The 13,191-nt window shown below is 40.2% G+C and overlaps 1 long non-coding RNA gene across 1 annotated transcript; it reads right to left on the reverse strand.

The window, feature by feature from the left end:
- Positions 1–8,374: 8,374 nt before the first annotated feature.
- On the reverse strand, positions 8,375–12,305 carry LOC116920655. Its single transcript, XR_004392802.2, has 7 exons — positions 11,950–12,305; positions 11,574–11,883; positions 11,064–11,184; positions 10,810–10,880; positions 10,559–10,734; positions 10,357–10,490; positions 8,375–10,292 (listed from the first exon to the last, which is right to left on the reverse strand). It is a non-coding gene; the product is annotated as an uncharacterized LOC116920655 (long non-coding RNA).
- Positions 12,306–13,191: the final 886 nt, after the last annotated feature.

The raw sequence follows: 13,191 nt of genomic DNA on the forward strand, positions 1-13,191 counted from the left end.
GTTATTTTCTTTAATAAATGTTTTATCAAATTGTAAAAAACTGTTCCGAATAAAAAAAATGTATCACGGTAATAAGATGAATTCTATCGTTGGTGCGTTTTCTACTGAAAAAGTGTGTCTATTATGCGTTAATTGTTCGATTAAAAGGATTTAATAGTACATGGCGCATAGAACAAAGATTGTTTTTTATTACATCCACGTTATTAAAAAATCCGTGGAATAATTTATGTAATAAAGTGGTATCCACAATATCCGAATTAAATCCTTAGCTAAAAAATGTTTAAATAAAAAGAATATCCACGATAGCTAATCAGTACACTTGTATAGTATAGGCTCTAGAATCAGAATTTGTTTAAATTGAATTACAAAATCAAATAATGTTGAAGTAGGAATCGGGTTCAGCAACTCCTTCTGCTAGTTGGGAAAACCCACTTACGCCTAAGAGGAGTGGAGACACTACTGTCAAAGTGCTGGGTGTAATTGGGCTCGCTTGCTCTCTGTGTTCTGATATCTTTTCATGGTAACATTGTAATTTTCCCTGCTCTCTTAAATATAACTACTGAAAACCTATTGCAATACTTGTCAATGCCTGTATATATATATATATAGATATAGTGTCATACTTCATCAGGTTATGGGCCCAGTATGCTTATATAAGTTTAAGATTGACAGAACAACAATGCCCGAGATGAAGTATTTGATTTCTTAATGGAAAATGCAATTGAGCAAGAGGCCCAGGCTATTATTCTCCAGGTAGTTTTGCTTATATTCCTCATATTCTACACATACTTACTAGGTTTCTTCCTCTAAAAACCTTTCTCTTAACACTATATACACTTAACTGGATATATGTGTACCTAATATTAGAATGGAAAAACAAAGACTACTTAAAAAAAACAACATAAAAAATTGAATCCACTTAATTTAATCAGAATAGATGGGCGGACATCGATAACCGAGAAGGAGAAGTGATTAGGCAGTCAATCCGGAGCCAAATGCGGAACAACATATCAATGCTGAGATTGATATGTAACAGGCACTAGTAATAATTGACATGTCGATCATACCTCAACCTTTAGAAGAACAGCCCACTAGAAGATCAAAACGTCAACTACCCTACGTAAACTACAAGGAAGACACATCAGATGGATCCGAAATAGAAGAAGGTACGAGGGCAGTCCTTGAGACAATGGGGTTAGAACATGATCCATCAACACCGTATAGCCCAGTTAGTGCTCTTCTCCTGGAACCATACATCCCAATCAGCTTTAATGACGCAATGTCCTGCCCAGAATCTAAACTTTGGAAAGAGGTCATTCAAGAGGAGTATAAATCACTCATGGAAAACAAAACATGGGATATTGTTCCATTACCACAATGCTCTAGCGAGAGAATGAAATAGTCGAGGGGGGGGGGGGAATAGGCCGATCGATTGCTTCTAATCAAGGCACGGATTTATTTGTCAATTTTGCAAGCACATGCAAGCAATGGAACCGAATACAGCAAAAGCACAAATTGCCTAAGTTAAGACAGAATTAACATACACAGACTTCAATTGAAATAAAAAACTAGCTCTCACCTAGCATCCACAATTTGGAGCCGGTCAATAAGGCAATCATAGACACAAATCAATTCTAGGGCCTAATCTTTGTACACGAGAATAATGTTAGCCCATCACGCACATAAAATATATATACAAAATTATCTCAAAGGCTCAAATGAGGTACAGGAAATCACAAGGTGAGAATTCGCACCAATACAGAGTAAAACGAGTCGTCAATGGCTATACAAGCCCTAAAATGAATAATGGCTACTTTCTGTGTCTGACAAGATACTTAATTGCAACATCAGCTGTTCTCTACTGCACCGACAAGTGGCCCACCTGGCGGCCTACGAAATTAATCGATACTTCAGACTTAAACTAACATGGGAAAACATGAATTAAATATACATTTCAAATTAAACATTCCTTTTCTCTGGAACAACAAGGTAGAAAAGCAATTAAAAGCAAATGGATACTGGATTATAAACCTGGGACAAAACAAACTCTTGTTTTTAAATCCATTATGAAACAAAGAATTCTCTCAACAAATGAATACAAGATACAACAAATCAAATTGTTGTCGGTATTTTTTTTACATGTAAAAAATACCTGTTTTTCCAAGCTATTAATTAACACTAGAGCCTTACATAAATTGGTTCGGTAAAATATTACATTGCAAATCTTGAGACAAAGCTTTGTCTCAAGAAGCATTGCGCGGGAGTAGACACAGAAGCCGTAAAAAAGGTATAAAAAACCTATAATACCGCAAAAAAATATCAGTTCATAGGAAAAAAAAAACAAAATAATGAAAACAAATTAAAATAATCTTTAGAAAACCCTTTGTCTGAATGAGTGACCCCTAACTAAGATAAAGGTTTGTCTCAAGATGTGGAGGATAGGTTGCCATAACCTCCATTCTTAGATGTTCCGAGCTAACCTCAATTCAGACGCAGTCTTTATCATTCTCAGCCTCCAACCCATCTAACAACAACCTTCTAATATCCATTTCTTTCTTCTTTTTAGACGCTGTTCCAGAAACGCAAGACAATCGTGAGGTATCGATTAAAGACCTTGGCAAAAAAAAAAACATCTGAGTATGTAGAGGGGCGTATTGACCATGTAGCTGCATGCCTGTCCTCTACTGGAAATTGATTGCTTTAGGTCAGCTGAATACACGTGTCAACAAACAACAAAAAAGGGCCGCAAAATTACATACACGCATGAAGAAATAACAGGTGAGCAAAAAAGTGGTTTAAGGCTTTACATTATGTAACGGTCCAGCAACATGGATGGGGTTCTGGAACATGGTCATAATAATATTTGAACAATATTAAGAGTTTATTTGTACACCTTGTCGTACGATGCAAATCGTAGTCGGCATTGGGTAAGCGCCTAACGTATTGAGCTGTGTCACTATCGGATTAAAAGTTTTTTTCATCACTCCAGATAATTTTTCTCCTGAAATCAACACTGTAATGAACATCTTCCTTGGCGAATTGAAGTATTTGTTGTCGATGGTGATCGGTAAGACATTTTTTTGGTAAAGTATCATTCCCCGTAGCCAAGCGTCACGAATTTTTTCCCCGCCGTGTCAACGGAACATGTAACTTTGGAGGTTTCTTTAAAACCTTTCAAAGAATGAAAAAGGATTTAAAACGGGTAAAAAAAAGCAAATCAAACACAATGTAAAAAAGTAGCAAGCCTTTTAAACAGGTATCAGTGGTTATTATTGTAGGGTTAGTTTTTTCGTCAATTTCATATGGACGGCAAGAACGGGGCTTCGTTTTTTATCCTAAACGTCCATCTTCTTGAAATCTTGCAACCCACTTCCACAAGAATTTCATTGTTGAAGCCAGAGTTGCAAGAAGGAACTACAACAATGGGTTAACTAAGACTGTTTAACTTTTGATGTAAATATTCTAGTATGGATTAGATGGTGATCCTTTGGGTGAGAATGGAGTGTTGAGAACTACTAGAAGTATTACTCAGAAGTTTTGGAATTTGACAATCCTACAGTATTTGCAACAGCAATCCCGGTAATTAATAGTTCTTGTTTTTACCATCTTATTACTTCTTTTCACTGTGTATTGTAATATTAAAATTTAAATTTAAGGGTGGTGAGGGTGGTGACAACGGCAATGTATCTAATCTGGTAGGGAACGTCACTGCCCGACAACCAATAGAGCAGAGAATAGCAAGAAAGTGTAACAACCACGATGAAAAATGTAATTTGAATAACAACTTTGATTTTGATACCGATTAAATGCAAAGTGTAGTTGCTGTTGTAACAGAAAATTGCCATGAAAATTTGTGAAGGTAATAAAGATATAGAAGCAGTTGGCTTTTGTTAAATAGTAAACGATAAAAAAAATTTTTTTTTGAGAAACTGCAGAAAAGGATTTATATTTCACTTTTAGTCTAGGACTTCTCCAGGAAATTCTTCAAGAAATCCCGGAAGAGTTATCTTGGAACTCCTCTTCGAAGTTAAATACCATCTGAAGGTCAACCGTCAAAATCATTTAGGCGACGAGCACGCAAGGGTTGCATTGCTGGCCGTATTAGTAGTGTACCACTATAGAGATGCCTCTCTTTAAGTATTCGAATTCTTAAACGTTCGCATGGGGTCCAATCCTACCCCGATCATAAGAAAGCGGGAGCTATTTCCCCTCGACTATCGACGCCCCTACCCCATCACTTAGAGCAACCCCGTATGAGAATATCAAAGAACAATTGGTTGACGTCCCAAAACATGATTTTGTTAAACTGTCACCCCACAGTTCCGAACAACTCGAGCTAAGCACCGGGAAGTCTATAGATTTCACCCAAAGAGAAGATCTGTCAGATCAATCCATCTCATCGTGCTGAAGATAACACCACGCTCCCCACTTTAACCCGCTCACCACTTCTCTTGCCAACCATGTTTCACAACCACGCTCTACATCCAACACCGATAGCGACACCGATACTCTCCATCTATGGGATGGCGACAAGCAAAAAGCTTTCAGAGCAGTCTGGCACTTTCGTCCAGGCTTCCAAAATTGAGTTGCTGCCTCTTGGAAGCAGGCATAGAGATGAAGATGGTGACTAACACCGCCCGGACCCTCTACCGTACTCCCTATCTCAGCGCTGCAGGGGTTCACCCCTTTATCGGACCCGCAGTTGGGCTATAACTCATCCTCCTCTCAACCCACTTCCACAACCCCGTTCACTACATCAGGACAACCTTCCCGAATCAATGCCCGTCTAGGTTTCGTAGCCTCTACTCCAGTAAACCTTAACAATTTGTCCAATCCGCATCCAAAAGCCCCACCACTCAAAAAATAAGAATGTTAGTAGAGAATTACACATTCAAAGCATTAGAAGACAGTGGAGAAGGGAAAAGTCTCATAAACAGTACGCTTTTTGACAGGCTTCTACTGCAGGAAGAAGACTTGCAATATTCAAAGGAAGTAGCCGTAGACATCTTTGACATCAGCAACAGGCCCCTGATCTGACAGCGAACCGTAGTAGTAAATGTTATCGCTGGGAACGAAAGGCCCCGTGAACCCTTCCAGCAACAGTTAATCGTCTTTCAGGGAATTATGGAAGAATGCGTACTAGGTTAGATGCCCTTTATGAATATAAGTTCATGATCGACGGTCGTTAGCGGACTGTCTATCGAGTGAGGGATTCTGATCAACTCCAAAACGTGAACCAAGGAATCATGATGGCTGCCAATGGAATAAAAATACCTTTATCATCTGCACGCTTAATGAAGAGCGCGAATAGTCCCGTAAAGCTCTCAAAACAGCATGTTTTCTTTTCAAAGACTCCCAACTACCCCCCGGGCTTCTTTTGACCCTTTCGTCTCAACGAAGTCAGATAAAAAAATATTTCAGATCGTTTTGGTCAACGGGACCAACCGTACCATCGACCTTTCTCGCTACACTTTTCTGGGACACGTGTCCTTTAAGACGCATACTCACGTTGCGTCCTGCTCCAACCAGCCTAACACTCTCCACAACGAATGTCTTGAGGTTTCCCTTCCAGACGTCGCAGAGGACGTCACGAGCAGTTTGCGCAAACTTCTAGCAAATCATCATGTTCGCATTCAAAACCAGTGACCTGGACAACAAAAGGTTAATTAAATACGTTAGTGATACACAAAAACAGGGCCTTTCCAGAGACCCTTTAGGACATTCCCTCATCAAAAGGAAGTCTCGAACAAGAACAAGACAACAACATCCGTCCATCGATTCTCTTTGGACTGCCCCAAAACGTTCTAGTAAACAAGAAGACCGAAGACGATCGACTGTGCATAGACTATCGGAAACTGAATGTTCTGACGAAGAAAGACTCTTTCCCCTTACCCCGAATTGATGACGTGCTAGATTTGCTGCACGGACAGCGATGCTTTTCTACTCTGGACTTAGCATCCGGGTATTGCGAGATAGACATGGAAGAAACGTCAAAAGAGAAGACCGCTTTAACCATGGAGAATAAGTTGTACAAGTGGTGGTCTTGCATTCAACCTCACTAAAGCCCCAGGAACCTTCCACAGGATATTGAATGTTATCTTGCAAGTTGTAAATAGGAAAGACTTGTTTGGTCTACCTGGACGACATCATAATATTCTCGAAGACCAACGAAAACCACATAAACAATTTGAACAGGATTTTCGAATTCTTAAATAATGCCATCCTCAGGGTAAAACTTTCGAATTCCAAATTGTTAGTAAAATCGGTGCCATATCAAGGCCATACTATTTCTGCGAACGGCATCGCGTCAGACTTAACCATAATCGATGCCCTGGCGAACTATAGGAAACCCTAGATTTCAAAGAGATGCAGCCATTCCTGGGGTTTGCACATTATTACCGTCGATTTATCAAGTGTTTTTTCACCATCGTCCACCCAATGTTAAGCCAAACGATAGCACAAGCAAATGTTGAGTTAGTGTGGGGCTCAACGGAGGAAGAAGCTTTTGAGTTCCTCAGAAAAAACCTGACATCAGAGCCTATAATCACTTATCGAGACTTCACAAAGAAATTTTAAATCTCTACAACACTAGCGACTATGGGCGAGGTGCGGTCCTATCTCAGATGCACGAGGGAAAGGATCAACCAATCGCTTACGCCAGTAGACACCTTAATAAAGCCGAAGTGAAATATTCCACAATTGAAAAGGAGGCTGCAGCAGCAATTTTCTGGAAAAATTTTTCAGCCACTATTTGCAAGACGAATCTTCGTCATCGTCAGCAACCATTAGCAGTTACAGTTGCGCAAAAGTTTAAAGACGAAACCGAAAGGTTCTGACGAACTGAAGTACCGGCCCGGCAGAGTATATGACAATGCGGATTTCCTGTCACAAATCCCAATCCACTCTTTCAAACCGCCCCAAAAGACCGAGGACATCGTGTTCTGAAAACAGCAAAGAGATCCCCTCTGCAGCGGCATAAGAAACTACCCGGAGGCCAAGACACTAAGTGAAAATAAAAGCACCTAAATCTGGGCAAAAGAATTTGATCTATATTCAATATCTGATGGTTTGCTGTCCCACCTCAATCAGCCAACGTCAAAGTAGAGTTTTGCCCAATAACAAGTGATAGTCCTTCTTAGCCTAAGGAAGTCACTGCTAAAAGAGTATCACGACTCCCCACTCTCCGGTCATTTAGCCCATGAAAGGACTGTCCTACGGTCGCTGCATAAATATTACTTGTCAATGATGATTTCCGACGTCAAGGAGTATTGCCTAGCTTATGAACCCTGTGTCTCTAATGACGGTCCAACCTCTGAGCTTTCTTAAACTTGTTGGATCTAACAACTTGATTTTGGGAATCCCACATACTTCCGTGACATTTCTGCTACCATTTTGTTCTACCTTTCCGTGAGACCGTTGGCTTGAGGTTAATTTAATAAGCCGTATAATTTCCAGCTTCTTACACAAAAGACGAGTTCTGAGGTGAAGTTCGAACCCCGATTGGTAACGATAGCCCTAGGGAATCGTTGGTAAAGAATAATTTGGTCCTTTTTTGTCTTGGCTTATTGTCAAGGCTGTCTGATCCAGTAAAGGAATAACTTCTATCCATTTGGTAAAATCATCAGTGATTATGAGGACGTGGTTATTTCTTTGTAAAGAGTGAGGTTGGATGAGTCCCATGAAATCTATCCAAAGCATGATGAACCATTTTGATCCAATCATTTATTACAAAACACTAGAGTTCCTGAAGTGTAACGATCCCCTTGTTATCCCTCTACAGTTATATAAAAGTGGTAAATCTTCATATAAGTTTATTCCCCCCATAGAGAAATATCATTTGATCGTGACACTTCAGGAACTCTAGTGTTTTGTAATAAAAATTGTGATCCTCTAACGAAAGCACTAACTCTGACAACTTAAACTTGAAAACGGACATTTCTTTCTTTTGATACACTAGCAGACTGCAGTAAAAGACAAACAACTGCTAAGTTCATGGGCTCAATCTAGCCAAGTCTGCAGCATGTTTCGGCTATCCCCCGCCACGGTGCGTACTAGTCGACTAGCCGCACGACTTTTGGCTAAGCGGATACGAAGCAAGTCGAAAGTGGTCTATACTTTGTAAATTTGATCATTGTCAAAAAGATCGAAAATATCAGCCCGTTGACTGTAAAACGAAACCATTCTTCTTCTCACTTCTATTCGTCTTTCATATAATTCATCCTCACTTACGTTACTCTCAATGTTACTATTTAGGACGTTGTTCAAAAGCTCAAGATGGCGTTTTAGCTCGTCGATGTTATTCATATTTTTTCACTACACCACTAGATGCTACGGTTTAGAAAATTAAAAGTCAAAAGATTGCCATACGGAAAATGTTATATTTAAGGAAAACTAGGACAACAGTAGCGTTTAGCATGATTCAAAGCACATAATAAAAAAAATTGCTGAAGGCCAACTATTAGTTGACGTACAAAAATTTTCTACCGTAAACATAAACAGACAAGTTTAAAAAATTTCTTAAGTAGAAAATCTAAGCAAAAAAAGGCTTGAATACGGTTTTCAGTAAATTCAGGCAAGAATTAAAAAAAAAGAAAAATATAGTCAAGAAAACATTCTGTGCTTAAGCCAAGGCTAGAATACGGCCCCGGCAATGTAGGCAGCAACGATTATGGAACAAAATTGAAAAAAAAGAGAACTAACCAATCTCACTGAGATTGTGTAAGAGAAATAGATTATATAAAAAATTTATACTTGTGAATCTTCGATGTTTATTGCCGATGGCTTAAAACAGCAATATTGAAGCAAATATGGCAATAGTGTGAAGAACCAAAAACGACTTATTTTATTACACTTACACACTACAAGTTCGTTTCATATACGTCCCCTTTTTCTTTGTAATTTCTTTTTTCGACGTTTATTTTCTTAAAAAACGCATTTACCCTTCAGTGAACGTTTCACGTATCTTTCTTTGTACCTCAACTTTAGGAACTGGACCTAAGTAGCATTGTTTTATACCGTCGCACAAATTACTCCCCTTCCAGACTCCGTATCTCGGTATCTTGCTTAGAGCGGACTTATTGTACTATGTCTACTGCCTATACCCGACTACTGTACTGCGCTCCACGAAGGTTGATCAAACTTTAGAAAAATCAGCTTGCGTCCTCTTGGCCCGAAAGGAATTTTTACTCCGTCATTTATACTCCTTCTGGTTTCCCTTACTCGTTCAAACGTTTCTTCTATTTCCCTGATAGTCCCAAGGATTTTTCTTTCTAAAAAAACCTCTGGCCGGAAAACCTATGGTTTGGTTTGAAAAGTATTTTTTCAGCATTATTGCCTTTTATTCTTATGCTGAATTAAGATGCGTTCTATGTTTAAGCGTGAAATACAGCTATGAGGATCAAAATAGGATACTTTTCTCAAATAGGTAAATAACAAATTCGTCTTTTTTGATGCGTGAATGCGCATACATCCTGTGAATAATCGGTGGATATCAAAACTAAATATCTTTTCGATATGGGGTTGAAATAGTTTTTTGGGACTATCGGACCAAAAGCGGTCGAGGGAAGAAAGGTGCTGTATCTGGCCAAGGATTCCTCTGTCGCAGGATTGTGAAGCGGAAGAGCAAGTGAGGCTATCGGACCAAGAGCGGTCGGGGGAAGTAAGGACCAGATGATCAACTCAAATGGTTTATCAACTGACTATCATTGAAGCGGACATGGAAGGGAAGGAGGACGTACAAGGAGTAGACGGAGACGACGACAAACCACAGCTGGAGTTGGATTTCGGAGCATTCAGAAGAAGTTCGTCGGCAGTAAGTAGTAGGATAAGGGAACTGAGAAATCGACCAGCATCTAGTGAAAGGTCGGCAAGTCGAGGTAAACGGGTAACGCGAGGCCTTCAGGCAGCACGGGAACCAGGGCGGGATCCAATTAGGTTAACGCAATTTCTTAACCCACCCATAGCTTTTGCGGCGCAGATTAAGTTCCAAGCCTCACCCGACTTTGCAGGAGGAGATCATGACGACGTTGGAGACTGGCTGCATCGGTAAGAAGAACGGGTGGTAAAATCGCTGTAGGGACAACAAACTCTGTGACAATGCAGAATTTTCATTCTCGAGGACAGCACTGAGCAGGTGGCAGGACAACTATCCACTGAGTGACGTGATCAAGGAGAAGCACCAGTGGTTCCGTGAGTCAGGACCCAAAAACTGGTTTTGTCATCCCAATCCTAAAGCCAAATAAACCTCCAGAAGATACCAACTCGGACAGGCCAATTTCGCTGACCTCATGCCTCTGCAAGATAATGGAAAAAATTATTAATAATAGACTCCAATGGCACCTAGAGAAACACAAATACCTTCCAAAATTCCAAACAGGCTTTAGAAGTGGGTGCACTACCAACGATAACATAGTTCGTCTCGAATCCGATATCATCAGCGGCTTCAATGAAAAGAAATCCACCACAGCAGTATTCCTGGATCTGAAAAAGGCCTATGACAACACATGGATAACATGATTAATCTACAAACTATCCAAATTGAACATCAAAGGGAACATACTTAATTGGCTCCAAAACTTCCTAACCAACAGAAGTATTACTGTCAAAATGGAAAACAACATGTCCGAAGAAAGATATCTTAATAGAGGCGTCCCCCAAGGGTGCGTCTTAAGCCCAATACTCTTCAATATCACGATGGCTGACTTTCCGCCACCAGTAGCCGGCTGCAAAACGTCCCTATTTGCAAACGACATAGAAATCCACGTCACCACAATTATCAAACGACAAGCTGAGACCGCCTTACAACCATACCTCGACATAATAGACAGCTGGACCAAACACTGGAAACTTGAACTCTCAACCACCAAATGTGCAGCTTTCACCTTCACGAGGAAAACAAAAAAAGAACGAGAACTAAACATACTCATCAACAACGAACGCATCAAAGAAAGCAAACAGTACAAGTTTCTAGGCATCTTGTTTGATTCCAAGCTATCATGGGACCATCACACCAACCACATAAACAATGGCATACAAAAAAGAGCCAACCTAATGAAAATGCTTACCTATGGCAAACACCCGCTGCAAACTACCCTCCTCCTCCGTATTTATACAGCAATCATCCGCAGCAAAATAGACTATGGAGCCGCAGTCATCTCATCAGCCCCGAAAACAAGAATCCAAAAACTAGAAACAAATCATAACAGCATATTAAGATTCATCCAAGGAGGCATGAGATCAACCCCCATAGCACTAATGCAGGCAGAAACAGGAATAACTTCAAAGAAAGATGGGACCTACTAGCCAAAAGTTAGCTAATGAAGCTATGCAGCAAACCATGGAATCCAGCATACTCAACAATCTACTATCTGTCAAAATCTAACAAGGAGTGGAAAACCAGAAGCACCCCATCAACCGTTCGCCACCTAAGAGAGCTAAAGCTATCAAACAAAATTCATCCAAGAAACAAACCATCCGATCAACCATACACGGATCCCATACCACCATGGCAACTATTTTCTATCCCCGTCGAATTGTTCCCTATGAGCAAAACAGCAGCAAAACAAAACACTCACCTTACGTCTGCAACCTTCAGAGCAATCAACAAAGATGAACCACCAGACCACTTGTCCATATACACGGATGGATCCACATGCATGACAAGCAGGAAGTCAACATGCGCATTCTTCATACATAAATTGAAAATAAAAGAATCATTCCTGCTGTCTGAATCAACAAACAGCTTCAACGTTGAACTAGAAGCCATCAATCAAGCCCTGGCCCACGTATACCACCAAGACTGGAACATGATCACCATCTACTGCGACTCCAAAGCAGCCATAGAGGCAATCAGGAACTTCAAATGGACAGCTAGCAACACAATACCTAAAATAATAAATCAAATAGTCAATTTCAACTCAGCAGGCCCCAAAATAAAATTCTACTGGATACCAAGCCACTCAGGTATACAAGGCAATGCAACAGCATATAATCTAGCCAACGCCGGACGCCACACAAACGTAGGTCACCAGTTGAGCCACTGCCCAAATGTAGCTGAAAGACTGCTAAAAATGCAAGTTTTAACTAGATTATAAACAATCTCTACCAACACTGGAGTGATCAACCGTCAGAGAATGGGCATGTGCCCTTGGCACACCCACAAAAGAAGAAAGATCCAGACAGCACTTTTTAGGCTCAAAAGTGGCCACTGCAAACTTAATAACACTTTAAGCAAATCGGACATGGACATTAATCCAGAATGCTTACACGGATGCGAAGAAAAAGAAGACACTACACACATACTCCTTCACTGCCCTCACTACTCCAACGCCAGAACACAACTGACGAACGCATTGTTAAAAAACAATGTTTCTCTGCCCCTAGACATACCAACACTGATGGGATGCAACCCCAACATCCCTAAACACACACAAGGAGCAATAGCTAAACAACTAGTTACAATTCTCATAGAAACACAATTAATTGAAAGAATCTAAACCCCCTGATCAACACTAAAAACAAAACTAAAAAACAACCACATTAACACAACTTCCCCCTCCTGTTACCCCAAAATCTTGTTTGAAAAATGTAAATGTATATTAACAGAAACAGCGGTGTGTAAGGGCTTCACCAGGTGGCCCGTAAACTGCAACCAGTGGCAAACAGCCATGGCCAGTGGCGCCTAAATACAAAAAAATAAAAAAAACAAAAAACTAAGTTGGGATTAAAATGAGGAGTGCTGATTCAGAAAAAAAGTACAAGGCTCGTCGCAAAAGAGGGAACGAGTTTTCAAGATTGAAGCGACTGAAAAAGTCTTTTGTCGGAACAGGCATCGTTAAATTGGGTGACTACAAAACTCAAGGAAACCCAAAAAGTGAAAAGGCAAATCAAGTAAAAAAGAAAGCTGAATTATTAACCTGTGATTTTGAAGAAAACAACACTGAAGTCATGGCTGCCTGTGCTCTTGACAACCATGGTGAGAAAGCTGAAGAACCCCAAGAACGTTTGGATAGTATTGATACATTGTTTGTTGACGAGAACAACACTGAAGTCATGACTGCTGCAAGTGACCTAGGCAACATAAATATCAACCTTGAAAGAAGAAAGCTGCTAAAAGATCAGGCGCAGACCATGGAATTGTTAAGTGAAGCAGTTAAAACAGCTGGAACTGAAATTCCTACCATCAACATGGAA

Source organism: Daphnia magna, linkage group LG4 (genome assembly GCF_020631705.1).
Source record: "Daphnia magna isolate NIES linkage group LG4, ASM2063170v1.1, whole genome shotgun sequence".
NCBI classification, from domain to species: domain Eukaryota; kingdom Metazoa; phylum Arthropoda; class Branchiopoda; order Diplostraca; family Daphniidae; genus Daphnia; species Daphnia magna.